Below are 13,225 nucleotides of genomic sequence, written 5' to 3'. Positions count from 1 at the left end.
TCAGTTGCCCAGGAAGGATGATTCTAGGGTTTGGCCCATAGGGGGGCTCAGCCCACAGAATGGTTACCACTATCAATCTGAAGAAATAGGGGAAGCCCCCCAAAATAGGCTATGGGACTGCCTGTGCTGGCCAGAATAGTAATATTAAAAGAAAAAGTGGGCATTCAAATATATATATAATCTATATATAATATTTAATCTGATATTTTAATACATATTTCATAATATAAATGGCTGTGGAATAGTCTAAATAAAAGCTGTGATTTAAGATTTTTTTCTTGCGCGTCAGTGAACACATAAAGTATGTGAATAAATTTTATACTACTGCTACTGTGTCTGGAAGAACATTCCTGAGCGGAGCCTGATTGAGTGGTTGTTTAAATAAAGAAGAGATGGGATGTGACTAGATCAAACTTCAGGTTAGTTTCCCATCATGTTCTGCAGTTCTAATAATTGTTTCATTGCCTTTTTTCTTTTCTGCTACCACAGCACACTTGTTCTGAACTCCTGACTGACTTGATGGTGCTCCTTCTTCCCTGCACCCATAAGAACACTTAGAAAGTTGAGGATTCTTTTCTTGTGGCAAATGATAATTCCTCAAATTGCAGACACTACTGTCTGGTTTTACTTTGTTTTTCAAACGGATTAATAAAGTTGCAGTTCCTTTTATCTTTTATAATTCTGTTCAATTCACTTTTTTCTATAGGTGTCTAAAAGTTCTAGTGTTAACTTTCAATAGAATCCATTGAAAATGCCCCCAAAGTTTCAACAAAAACTGCAGCTGGAAGGTGTTAGTGGTATTCTTTGTCATGCCTTACACAACATGGAAAACCCTTGGTGTTTGTTGTGCAGTGGTGAGGTGAGGCAGTGCCTCCTCGGATCAAACAAGCACTGGTTAATAGAAAAGGGAGTCTCCTTAAATACGTTTTCAAACAAACTTAAATGAAATAATTTTCAAACAAATTTAAATGAAACAAAGGTTTGACCCACTGCAGTCAACAGCTGTGAAGCAGAAATTAAATCCTGAAGCACAATCGCAGTTTCCAGCAAATTAGTAGATGAAACATCAGGTTACAGATGGAATGAAATACAAGGCACAAGCTTGTCAGTCTTTTGAATTGTTACACTTGTTTGATAGAAAAAAGCAGCATTCTGTGTTTCATATTTCTGGGGCGAACCAAAGGGGAAGGCAAAGACAGTTCTGATGTATGCAATGGTTTCAGACAAACGTTGAAGCTGGAAAAATCAAGCAAAATATCCTACCAGCTATATGAGAACAACTGATATGTTATTAATATAAAATATGTAAATACAACTGTCTTGTGATTATCGCTGTTGTTTTGTTTTGGCAGAAAACTTCTGTCTCATTGTGAAAATTGTCGTGTCTTTCTTGGGGGGGGGGGGGTAACTTTCATAATTACATGCAGCATTTTGATCATCTAGTAAACCGCTCCTGGCCTGAAGATGGCCCAGTCACTGTCGCTTAAGATCAACATTGTCACCATCTTTGACTGTTCGGAAACTGGCAGTGAGTGGTAAAAAGTAGCTTGTGGTGCAGTGCATTTTTTATGGTTTAGGGAGACTATCACTTCATGCATTCTAAACTGTGAGCAACACACTCCAGTGCTGTGGTTCAGAGTAGAGCTCCTGTCTTGCATGAGCCTTAAGTTGGACCATTATGTTCACCTGTAAGTTTTTTGTTGGTGACCAGCAGACACATCTGGCCCTTGTGCAGCTAGTCACTAGAGCAGTTTGTTTTAGAGTCAGCCTGGCGTCAGTTCACTGGAAGGCATGATAAACACACCATATCTATCATTTGTCTATGAACATTAGCATTACTGATCTGGACGTGCCTTTTATTGGGCTCACATCTTTTCCCAGGGTTTTGGTGAAAATCTAAAATCTGAATTCTGGGACTGGAAAACCAGCTGCAGTTGTAAATGAGTTTTGTTTGCAATGTTAATGTTTTATGCAATGAAACAAAATAACAATGTAGATTATATGATTGCTTTTTGCTAAAGTGATTTACTTTGGTACCTGATCTTGTTAGAAGGATTCCAGCGTTCCGGATTACCAGACTATCAGACAAAAACATGAGCCTTGTGGACTCCAGCTTTGTAGCTTCAGTGTATTATAATGTAAATTCTGTAGCCGCCAAAACTTTTGGTGCTTCAGCCACTTGTGTGCATCCTTTGCTTGCACTCGTTTTTCCTTCCTTATCAAATAGCCATCTGCTTTATCTGGTAGTACATTGAAGAAAAAAATGTTCTACTGAATATGGTGAATCCTGTATATTTTCTGTGGTGGATGTTTTTTGTGTCTCAGTGTAAGAAACATTGTTCTGTCCTTTCCTCCACCTCCATGTTTACAAAACTTTAAACTGCAACATTAGAAGCTCAAAACCAGAGAGGTTTTCCTCTAACATACATTTTCTTGTCATTTGGCTGATTAGTCTGAATAGTTCTTTACTTTGCTATGGTATTTCCATACTGCACAGAAAATGTCAGCATGGCTTTCAGTATGTAACTGCAAGTGATATTACTAGCATGTTTTTATTAAGAAACTGGGATTATCTTGGTATGCATGTTTGCCATTCGCAATAAAAATGTCCAGCATTAAACTACACAAAAAATGTCTATTTTCAGAATGTAGATAAGGTTCTCAAGGCACGTGAAGTAAATTGCGGCGTGGATTCACACTTGCAGGTGGACAACATTCAAACAGTGGAGCATTTTAGTAACTTTATTCGCAAGTAGACTGGACAGAAATGCAAATATGTAACAGATGTGGATTCTTTGTATCAATTAGTAATTATTTTTTATTTTTTCCTCTTATAGAGAGTGAGTCCTTAACATCAAAGGTGACGTTTGCCTACATGACAATGAACGTGCCTCCAAGGTCCAGAATTCAATCTGTGAATAAAGATTTCAGCTTTTAATAATGCCTTTAACACCTGTATTCTTTTACATCATTTTTATGATTTAAACCACTAATTAGGTTTTTTAAGAAATTGTTATTCATCCCAGTCCTACAATTAATGGCCGCTCCCTCTTTATGCATAATTTTAAGATAGCTGTTAAGTGAACATTTTAGCAGTGAGCCACCTATACAACAGCATGGCAAAAAGTGCGATCTTGACTTTGTCATCTGCAATAAGTATTCATTTTGGGTGGGTGGGGGTGATGCAAAGAGCACAGAGATCCAATAGGAAACAGCTGAGCGAACAAACGGCACATTTTTTCCAGTGCTATCTGCAATGTTTCTAGCAGTGTAATGGAATTGATTTATTTGTCAAAACCTGCTCCAGAAGGAGCTAAGGAAAAATATTGCATTACCGTTTGTCTCTGCTGAGACCAGAGGCAATGTGAGAATGTGATTGTATTGCAGCTCTCTAGACTCGCTTTGCCACATGTAAACAGTTGTGGGGGGAAGAATGAATTCCGCTGTTGAAGATCTTGGTCAAACTGCAAGGTGATCTGTGCACTCCAGTCCTTTCTTTTTCTACATATATCATACAGACTCAATTAATGATGTAGGGCAGTGGGAGAAAAAGGGTAGTGGGTAGTGTTCACATTATGTGCTCTTTGCTTTTTGGGAGGTTTTTCTTGTATTTTCAAAGTATAGTCAATAAAAAAAAAGTTTGATATCATAAACACAAGCTTGTAACCAGTATCTTATGTGTCTTTTCATGTAAAGAATAAAGTAATACTTTATAGCATGGTACTCCCATACTCGGTACAATGAAGAACAATAACTCACAAACATAATACAATGGAGAACAATACCTCACAAACATATTCCAGCAAGATTAAGTAATTAATTTAAATTATTATGTAACATGGAAAAAAAATCATCCCATCACAGAGAAGAAAGTTCACACTTCGGGCCTCATGGACACATGACACAGGTCTTGGTGTGGAGGAACACAGCGAACTCAGCAGAGTTTACAGTTCTTGAACTCCCAAAGACGATATGATACAGGATGCTCACAGCTGCGTAGTATGCCATACACAAAGTTTTATAATTGATACTCGTTTCAACTGTTGGCCAACTGATAGCCAGGCAGACCGGGGGAGGGAGAGGGGTGATTGGAGGATATAGAGAAGCAAAAAGTCCCACATGTAGCAGCGGTCCAGATGAAATTCTAGTTGGAACTGGCAACCATGATGTTATAAATCTAACTGGTATGAAAGTGGAAGGAAGCATACCTGTATAAACCATAAGGTAAAAGAACAAGAAACGCACCTGTTTCACCTTTCAGGTGAAAATGGTGGCTATTTCACGCTTTTACTTTTAAATGGTAAGTCGGCTTATTCATCAGATAACTTATCTATATGAAACATGAAAAACACAACCAGAAAATGAATGTCTACATATAAAAATTTTCTGTCTAAATATAGAAGCAAAACAGCCAAGCCAACACATTTTATAGAAGCTCAGCACAGATACAAAATATGCATTTTAGGGATTTGTACCATTTTATAATGTGCACCCTGATCACAAGACACACGTTACCTTTTCATTTCTAGAGTTTTGTAAGGAGCCTGTGAAGTAGGGCAGTGAACCATCATTTTTCCCAGTTCCTTTGATACTGTGCGTTCTTGACATTTGTGCTCAGTAAAACCCTTTTTCCCAGAAAGTAAAAATTGTTTTCATTTCACTACACAACAATTATCTAAACTGAGCTGCCTGAACTGCCTCCCACTGAACAACGATTGTCACCATTGTCGCTGAGGACTGTGCAGAAATAAATTCAACAATGTTATAACCTTTGCATAACCTTATGGATATGACCAAGACAGTCACATTACAAGGCAAGATCTAGTCTCCAGTTGCTGAGGAACAGCAGGATGGTTTTAGGGGGGGGGGGGGCAGGTCATAAGATGAAAGGCATCCATTTAAACTTCTGCAACCACAAGTTTGCCTTTATAATCAGACTCCTCATTTCGAAATTCATGCCAGGTTGCTAATAACCATTAACAGGTCATGTATGAAGTACAGTTGTAACTGTTTGATGTTGGTTGCAGTCATTTTAACCCGGGATTGGGGGTAAGTATTTTTATAAGAAACAATAAAGGCAGTCTTGGCTCTTCTGCCCTCTCACAAATGAACACACCAAAGGCACGTCACTGTTCCGTTGTTTGATTGTATCCAATTTATCCAATAGTTTTAGGAGTGTTTCTCCGCAGATGTTGCTGTTACTGATTTGGTCTAGCAAAATAACGTTAATCTTTGACTACCAACTAACTGAATTACTTGCAGATGGATACCAATTTGAAAAAACAAAAACACCACCTGAACTATGAATCGATCGCATTCCTATTATATGGAAGAGGACGGTCGGCAGAATTTGAGATTTTTAAATGCCACTGCACTGCTCCAGCCCAATGCGGGGGAAGCCCCGCACTTCCGTCTCCTGACCTACTGGCTAAACACGAGCCATGATCGGTACCTATGCACTCGTGCCCTTAGCGGCCACAGGACCGTGACGTTATAATCTGTCTATCAATCGTGAGACATTTGCGCGGATTACAGATGTCACCACAGCGAAACAAGCAGAAAGTAATGGAAACCAGTGTGTGGGGCAATGAGAGCCTTCGTGTCAATTAACACTGTGTGTAGAACAGAGTCACAATGTGAACTTTTTTTCACTATAGGATCAGCAACTTAAAAAATGTGCACCTGCATATAATTCTATTAAAAAGTAAAACACTGTGCATAAATAGTGTAAATGCCTAATAATTCAGTAAGAATAATATTTGATCACATGAAAGAGTAATGAGTAAAAACCAGGGTTTTCGTTAGCTGTGATAAATAAGGTGCAAGTAAAACAGAAATCTAATTCTTCGAATAAACAATATTAAATATAACATTGCCTTTAAATTACTACCAGTTTATTGTTTATCTAAGAATCAAGGCAAAATTGTTCGGCTATAATTTGGTTGTCACTCATGGTTAATCCTCTCTCTGTATAATTTAATGCCAATACTCTCTTTCCTCTTGCCTAAAGTAGCCCTGGACCTATGAGGAGTGTCTTGGAAAGAAGCCATAACCCGCGGTTTTTCCCCTTTAAATTGTTTTTTTTTTTTTTTTTTTTTTTTTTTTTGGGGGGGGGGGGGGGGCAGTAATTCAGTAAAAACTGCGGGTTTATCCTAATTTCAGGTCTTTTTTCCATAAGCCAGAAATGAATAAAAACTCAGTTGTGGTTCTCAGCTAACATTTGTATTTCATTCGTGCATGTTTAATATGAAGAGGTGTGTGTGTGCGTGCGCGCGCGCGATTAAGTCTATCCACCAAAAATAATTGCCCAGTCACAATAGTCCGACGGTCTTTGCGTTTGCACTGTGACTTCAAGCGGCTTCCACAATGCATTGTGATAATATTTCGAATCAATGCATTTTCTTATTGCAGTGACAAACAGGCTATATTGTGTATCATTTTCATTTAAAAATAACTATAACTTATTGCTTGTATTATTTAGAGAACGACGTGACGTTGCGTGAACTAAAAATGCTGGTATAGGTGTAGTAACATTTATGATTATATGTGTTGCTTTCGTTGTAAGTATTACGATGCAGCAAAATTTACATAAAAAATAAGCGTTCCGTCCAAACGCGACTGCATGACATGACATGAAAACCGCTGCGATACTATGTATTACGTAGTGCACACATTTGCACTGCCCAGTTGCGTTTGAAATACTTGTGAATTTTTGAAAGAGAAAAACAAACGCCATGCAAAAAAATAATAATAAGCAGTAAACTACCGCGACACTTACCTGGACAGGCGGTGGGAAAATGAGATAAATAGTAAATGGTGGGGTAAGTGTTGTGATTTATTCCAGTTCCCTCCAGATGTTAGGCATAAAGTCGTTTTTAAAGTAATGACGAGGAGCGTTTGAACGTTAGTTGAACTTGGTTGGGCTATTGCTGAGGGTCTGATAGATCTTACTAGAATGAAAGGGCATGGAAAAAGGACTACAACTCCCATTTGAACATATTGCAAGTGGTCTAACGCTGCGTCTAAATATCGTAATATGTGTTTTACATGTGTACACTGCAATAAGGGTGTCAAAAAATATTAATGTATGTTGCATGATCAAGGACTAGGTTACTAAAATCTACTAAGTATACTTAATTTAAATAATCCGTGAATACAGTAAAGGCAGGAATTTCAACAAATCAAAACTTTTTTATTGTTTTTATGTAACTCAGCTTAATTAATGTGAAGTGTATGCTATATTACTGCAATACAAGGTCATATCTATGCTCACACAACACATACAATTTCGCATGGATTTCATAGAATAACATTTATTTATACGTGAAGTGATTATTCCACGAGTAGCTTATTGCAGACTGAACATATAGAACATTTTTGCAGGGAACGTACTTATTCTAACAACTTTTAATTCTGATTTTTACTATTACGCATTTTTAGATTGTTATTAAAGAAGGCAAAGATTGTTTGTATTGGCATATATATTGTCGAATATTTAAAATGACTCTACTGTTTAATATCAAGTACTTCAGGTAGATTAAAAGAGATACTGCAGTACTTTCATCTTGTATAGCACGTGTTAGGCGAGAGAAATGTATTGCTGTCATAATCATTATTTGATATAGACTAGCCTATAACCTTAGGGAATAATGAGACGGACAACACTATTTTTAGTGACGTGGTATGTAAAATGGCTTCTTTCATGATTAAACGTATTATATTTCACACTGGGAGGATAAACATTTATCTTGTTTGCATTTAATCTATATCGTAATTGTGCATGTTGTTGCTAGAAAGAATAGGTGCATATACATTTAGATTATATTTCCCAGCACCCATACCGACGTGATTACGTAAATAAATTCATCGTACATTATTTTCACCTAAACATTCATTCAAATGTATAACGTTAGATGTTCTGGTCTGGGAAATTTTGAAAATAAATATTAATGAAGGTAATCATTAATGAATATTAATGTGTGTACATTATATTTTATATAGGATTTAATGGATTATCTGTTGCTCTATACCTTAAGTAAAGAATACCCGTACCACAGTACCTAAAGCAACAGTTCCTTAGTCCTAACTTTTGAAATTTGTTCAAATACACTTAAATTAGTTTAAATAATGGCATATTTATAGGACAAGATAGAGAATTACTTCATCAGAACTACACACATTTATTTTACATGAGTTGCAGTGAATGTGGCATCTTGTTTCTTCATACCTGAAAATTCCACGTGTGAATACAATCAAGTACTCCGAGTAAAATCTGATTTTGAATCATTTTGCTTTTCGGAACCAAAGCAGTGAAAAGCTCATAACCTCTCTACTTTAGAGCAATCTTTTAATTACATCCATAGCCCTCAGAAAAGCCATAGCCTAGCCCTTCACAAAAATCTTTGGCAGCCAACTGTGGCCTGTGACCTATGGCATAGATTGCATTGTCCTGTGAGTGAGGTGGGATTCCAGTTAATTAGTTGAGAAATGAATAAAGCGGGACATTATATGATTTGTCTCAGGGCCTCTGTTTGTTAGTGGGGATTTGGGATAGATCAGCTTTTGTGAGCTACATATTAGATGTGAGTAGCGTAGTGCCGATGTACAGTGTTGTTTGGTGAAATGGCAGCACACAGCTCCGGTCCAAACTTGGAGGGCCGCGTCATCTCAGGACCTCATTATCTCATGTCTGTAACCATCTTTGGGGAACAATCCTTAATGAAGAGTGGCATAGGTATGCGGAGTTCTGCTGAGACTGTGTGTTGGTCACGGACTGGGCCTCACACTTCTCTCTCCCTCTCTCTCCCCTCTTTGTGCCTTTCTCTCCTTCACCCATATTGCTTTTTGTCAGATGTGACGGGGTGTGGCTTGGTTCTAGCTACATGCTTCCGCCTTTTTTGTCACACAGGACAGAGTGGCTACAAATGGATAGAAGGAAGAAGTGATTAAATACGATTCTGCTGCTAGCTGGGGTTTAACACCAACATAGCTATTATAGCCCCTTCATTAGTGAACTTAGGCTTGTGGATTATAAACTGTTCAGGCTTTAACAAACATTTATATGACTCTACAAAAGTATGTTCATCCTCTAGCGTCGTAAATCCTCAGGATCTGAAATACATTCCCCCTGTCATTTAAGCATCATCAAGAGCAAATGGACAGATACTATTTATTTGCACATAAGATTCCTCACTCTGACCCTCAGCTGGAGGAGAGAAATGAAAAACGGATCGGTGGGTGGATGGCTGGGTGAATATATTTATTTATTCAGGATTCCAGCACAAATCATTAAAAACAGCCTAACAGGGGGTCGCGAGGATAAGCTTTTTCAGCACGCGTATTTAGCAGAGTGAAAAGTTATAGGTTTCCTGTATAACTTACTGGCCGATTCATTTCGATACCCTTACCTGAATTACAGTGATGTGTGGCATAACATAAGCACGCCGCCTGCTTGTTGATGTTTAGTTTGCTCACACTGCCGATACCTTTGGCGCACTATTAAAAATAACTCGCAATCTTTTTTTTTCACAAATTCCAGTACCTGCTACGTGGTTTCAGTAATGAAAAGAGCGGGTACTTTACTATCCATAGCCAATCCTTTACACTGACTTTCTTGTTTGTTGTTGCCTTTCAAATACGTAGATAAATCTTTTTTTAAAAAAACTTAATGTTATGGGTGTACGCGGTTAGTAGTCATTACATTTATGGAAAGCCTCAGTAATTTAACGTATGTGAAGATGTAGCTGACTTTTTTTGTTGCAACAGGAAATTAAACCAAAACCCCAATTAATCTTTACATCTTGACTCGTCCCGCAGACTGTAAATGTGATTTAATTAAGTGTTTCCATGTTTCCTTCTCAGTCATACTGAAATGGCATTTTGCGGTAACTGAAGGATGTGAACATTTTAGTCGAATCGATACATTATTATTCGGAATTTTTTTAATTTATTGAACAAAATAAATATTTAGATGTGTTTAATTCCCAACGAGCCAAACCTTTATCGTACAAATGAAACCTGTTTATGCTATTATTGCAGTTGACGACTTTAAATCTCTTGAAATACGTCAAATTTTTCTGAATCTCTATATACCAAATGCATTGTTTAGCCATATACATGTTCCATCACTCGCCAAACAAAATACCTGACATCGTTAGATGTGTAGACGGTGGGAAAGAGGACTGCGGTGTTAGTGTAGATTGTCGGATAGTTCCGCTAGAGCCCTAGTATTGCGGTAATTTGTACATCCGAATACGGGTGACTATATGGCCGGAGACTTGCTGCATATAATTGAGACAGAGGGGACAGAAACATGGAGTCAGACGTCGCTATGAAGGGAAGCTCTTTTAAAAAATCATTCCAAAGAGCCCAGAGGCAGTTACATCCGCACCGATCGACATTTGGGGAAAAAGAAAAGACAAAGTGGAAAAAAATGCGTAAATGACCATATAACATTTGCTTTACTTGACATTTTAATTGCAGTAACTTTGTGAGTGAAGCCACAAGTTTACTGATATTCGTGAATTTTTTAAACATTCTTACTTGCAAAAATACGTACTGTGGACTCAGACACTCCAAAGTATATATTGAGTTCTTTGTTCTTATAAATCTGTACACACAGAGCCTAGAATTTAAAAATATGACAAATCTGCAATGAGTAGTAAAAAATAACCTATATAACACACATAAACGCCATTAAATCTAACATAATAGTCACTTTCTCAACATCCTCACCTAGCCATAACTAAAACCAACAGCCATTTATTAGGGGTCCAAACAGCAAGTTGAAGGATCCCTGTTGTGTTTTTTTTCCCTTTGTTTTTGGAGATGAAACAAAGTCAAGTACTAAAAACTGATTTTTGTTTTATTTTTAGTTCATTCCAAATATTAGCCTATGCCAAGCCCCTAAAAATCGGATGGCGAGTACACACGGTTTGTGGAGCCAAGTAGCCTTTTGCAGTCACAAGAGACAACCTTTTCAGTACAATAAAAGTCCAATCAGCACACACTGTAAAAACACAACACACTGTCTCAGAGAGGTTTAAGGAAGTGTAGACAGCGCTAATAAAATAACCAATCCACGATCGTCCCCTCACGCGCCAGTTCACTTGCTCCTGTTCAAACGTGGAACCGGGTGCGGCCTAACTGTGGAAATCCACATCGGATCCAGCGAGCGGATTAGTTACTTCGGTAGATCGCCTTTGTGTTAATCCCTAATAAATTTTGTTTCAGTTATTTATACGCTATCCTCCTTTACCGATTACGTTATCATAATTTGTATATTGATGTAGTTTTACTCATAATTACAGAAACACGGTTGGGATGATGTATACCTTTGAGCTATAATTTCAAAGTATATATTACATAAAGTGTTTGTTTCTTACTGTTCATCTGTGGTGATTTCCTGATGTGTTATCATAGTAAAAGTAGATGATTACTGTCATGCAGCAAAGCGAAGGGGCGTGTAGCAATAACAGGTTTAACCCGCTGTCTTTGATAGGGTTGTGCAAACCTATAAACCATCTTATAATGTAAGTGCATCTGCCGAAACATGAACCGTGGCGATGAAACAGGTATATATAAAACGTTATGAAACCGAATGTGAAAATGGTAAAAGAGCTGTGGACACAATCGAATACTCTTAAGTTATAAAATAGCCCATTTAATTTAAACAGTACGTGTAGGCCTACATTAAATCATAGCCTACGCATTTTTATAAAAATAAATGTAATATTCTTTTCCCAATGTATCCATGTGTTGTTGTGTGACTCTGAGTAAATTATATCTCTGTTTTCATGTTATTCCTCCGCAATATTCTCTATCACTCCCAAACACAGAAGTGAAGTGCGGCATCGCAAGGCTTTTTTTTTTCTCGAGAGGAGGGGACTGTAAACAATGTCATCGCCCAAACCTTTTAACCCGGTGAAAACAATTAGCGGGATTAGGGAAACCGTCGTCAGATCATTAGCTCATTACTCCGACCTAGATTTAATCCTGGAAGAGGTCAGTATTTGCCAACACTAGTCTCCGAAGCACACCTTCGCAAAAAGACACTTTGTCGCGCGTTTCGTGACACAGAGAAGACGATTGTTTAACTTTCCAGGCGGTGAAAATCCCGAACTAATTAGTTTGGTCACATTAAATTAATGCAGCAATTCTGTAGTCACACCGACAGTACATTAGAAGTGAAAGAATGCCACGAAGTGTTTTTCCCCCAATATGCCTGTTTCCTTGAGACTTGCTTATTAAAAGCACTGATCATTTTTTTAATTCTCATTTTGCTAATTTACAAAAGATCCACGCAGAAGCACACACAAAGTTCCATGGAAGGATTCATTGTGATGACTGACGGTATCCCCGCTTCATTCATTTCTCTTATCGTTTTCCTGTACTTTAATAGTTCGTGGAAGTATTTCTTAGATTAAATTAACAAAAATAAGTCATACCTCTATAAATATGTATAATTAAAGGTTAATTGGCTATTAAAACGATGGATATGCAGTATACATATCGTACCGGTTGATTTTTAGAGATCCGTTTTCTAGCAGCATTTTAAACTAATATCTGTGGCATACTCTATTGTGTTTTAATGACGCCTTAGCCGCAGTGGTCAGTGAAACATCTTTGGGCGTATAACATTCTCTTTAGTTCTTTAAGGTTTGAATCCTGAACCGTAAAGTACAGTACCCTATACGCTTCATTGTAGGATCCTCCCAGCTCTACTCTTAAGGCGTTTCTGATTGGCTGAAACAACAACAGCAATCTAATATTATACTGTTTGAAATATCTTACAGTAGTTGTAACCATTGTAAATGCGTTTTTTGGAATAACGCCTAAAACACTATGTATTTTAATTCTGTGCGTATATCTTAAAAAAACCTAAATTCTCATAATGGCCCAGAAACCTGACAGACGATGCTGGTCTTTTTTTGTATATTATTATTATTATTCCATCCATCCATCAATTTTCTGTAGCCGCTTGTCCTATTCAGGGTGGCGGGTGGTCCGGAGCCTGTATGAGCGCAAGGCAGTGAACAGCCCATGATGGGGCGCCATCCCGTCGCGGGCTATTATTATAATTATTACTATTAATATTAATAATTATAATAATAATGTTTCTATCTCCCATGTCGGGCGAAGGCCAGCATAATAATAATAATAATAATACAGTAATATGTTTGCCACATTTTTTCTACAGTCTTGTATGACTACATTGTTGGCTAAC

The sequence above is a fragment of the Brienomyrus brachyistius genome, chromosome 7 (assembly GCF_023856365.1).
Source record: "Brienomyrus brachyistius isolate T26 chromosome 7, BBRACH_0.4, whole genome shotgun sequence".
NCBI classification, from domain to species: Eukaryota; Metazoa; Chordata; class Actinopteri; order Osteoglossiformes; family Mormyridae; genus Brienomyrus; species Brienomyrus brachyistius.
This window is presented reverse-complemented; position numbering follows the sequence as displayed.